Consider the following 2,037-nt stretch of genomic DNA (forward strand, 5'->3'; position numbering starts at 1 on the left):
CGACAACTTTTTTCACTCGCAAAACGTTTCACATCCATTAGAGACAAAAAAATCAACAAAAATTTTTGACCTTATTTTTTTACAAGTTCCCTCTTTAGAAAATTTTGATTATCGAAAAATTTATTTCCGAAAACTTTTTTCACTCACGAATCTTTTCACATCCGTTTGAGACAGAAGATCGCCAACATTTTTAGAGCCCATTTTGCATAATACTTAGGGTGAAAATCGCCTATAAGGTGAAAATTTTGATATTGGAAAAAAATGTTAAACTTTTTACATCCATTGGAGACCAAAAATTGACAAAAACGAAACTTTTTCAAAACTTTTTTTCCCCAGCTTATACCAGGGACCAAAACAATTTTGTTTTTAAAAATTGCATTTAAGCAAAAAATGGGGACATTTTTGTCATTTTTCAAAAATTTTCAAGTGTGTAACCCCCACCTCCCCCTTTTAGATTCTCACAGAAAATCGTGTTGTCAAATATCTTTCCCCCGTTGAGGTTCTAGTTAGAATTTTATACTACCGTGGGGAGCGAACGACGACTTCAGAGGCGTTTACAGTCTCGGCGTTTTGTTTTGGAATTTAATTCAAGCTGAAGCGGAAATTCAAGCTCAAGCTATTTACGGAAATCCAGACGAAGCCGATCAAGAAGCGTTCCTTATGTCATAACAGTTATAGTCACTGGTGCCCAATTGTTTGTTCCGATAAAACTTCACTTTCAACCAAACCATTGCTCTCTAGGTTTGGTTCATAAAAGTTGGCATTCATTGTTTTGCCATAACATGCTCTTTTTTTTTAAAAAAAAAGTTAAAGCGTTGTAGGTCCTGCTAAGACGCTAAACTGATTATAAAGCGTTCTTCTTTTTGGCGTTTAGTTGAAGCATTTAGAAAGCCTATTTATTGAGTGGTGGCTGTTGATTGATACTAAACAACGTTTACAATTATATAAAGAAACCCACTTGTGCTTTCGGTGTCATATTTATAAATGGGCAGCCCTGATAGTTTTGTTTGTCCCCTCCCTGTTGCTCACAATACCGTCTTTAAAAACCCATTCTTATCATAAAACAGTCTAAACTATCTTTTAGTGTACTATCTTTTAGTGATTATTACTTGCAGTTGATTAGTTTTGTTGTTAATTATCAAATATTGTAATTCAGTGTTTTGTTTTTCTAGTCTTTTATTGTATTTCTAGCCTTTCATGTAAATAGCAGCCTCTCACTTCTTCAGATTTTGTGGCCTGTTATCAAAGTGAAAGTTGAGCAAAGTCAAAATCTAAGTGAAAAATAAACAGATGCGAGAGAATTTTCAGCCTCCAATTTTGACGAACTTTTGGTCAGTGACTGTTTACAAAACTGTATACAAAAAGTTTTAACGTTGACAAATTTGTGCGTAAAAATGTGTACCTTTAAAACCTAAACATCAAGTTTTGCGTGTTTTTTGAGGCCTCGCAAAATCAAGACATTTTTCTAACTTTTCATAGATTTTAATAGTGAAAAGCACATTTTTTTTCATTAACGACAGTTCATTATTATAAAGAGTGTTTTGTTTGTAAAGAATTGACAGAATATAATGCAAACTGTCTTGTATTTTCTGATCACAAATAATGAATGGTCTTCTTCAGAGCTGAAAATGAATTGGAGTTACATTGACTGATCGAGTGGTCAATGGCGCAGTTTGCTCGAGCTTGAAAAAGGACAGCAATCAGTTTTGATCTCTTTTGAGAGATAGTTTTGGAGACAGACTGTTCAATATTGCAAAGATTTCAGCGCTGTTAACTGGTCAATCTTTTGAGCTGCACGTCAAGTTAAGGTATTTAATAGCCGCACAGCGATAGCTGGGGCTATTATTGGCCTTCTCTTGGTTTTTTTTTACAATTCAAAGAATTTGAATTGTATTGGGGCGATGTCTTTTTTCGACTCGAAGAGGAGTATTGGAGAAGTCCTTTTTTTAATCAATTTTATTGGAGTGATTTTTGAAGCGGGAAATGAAACGCGTGAAAACATTTGGAGTGATTTTGGTGCTCAACAAAAGTGAAGAG

The 2,037-nt window shown here is 34.3% G+C and overlaps 1 protein-coding gene across 1 annotated transcript in view; it reads left to right on the plus strand.

The window, feature by feature from the left end:
- The first annotated feature begins 1,601 nt into the window (after window positions 1-1,601).
- LOC142336209 (pyruvate dehydrogenase [acetyl-transferring]-phosphatase 2, mitochondrial-like) overlaps window positions 1,602-2,037 on the plus strand; it is a 107,115-nt gene continuing 106,679 nt past the window's right edge. Inside the window, exon 1 of the mRNA XM_075384869.1 lies at window positions 1,602-1,808. The gene's annotated coding sequence lies outside the window, so the exon portion shown is untranslated. The remainder of the gene's footprint in view (window positions 1,809-2,037) is intronic.

The sequence above is a fragment of the Convolutriloba macropyga genome, chromosome 3 (assembly GCF_964194025.1).
Source record: "Convolutriloba macropyga chromosome 3, txConMacr16.3, whole genome shotgun sequence".
Taxonomy (NCBI): domain Eukaryota; kingdom Metazoa; phylum Xenacoelomorpha; order Acoela; family Convolutidae; genus Convolutriloba; species Convolutriloba macropyga.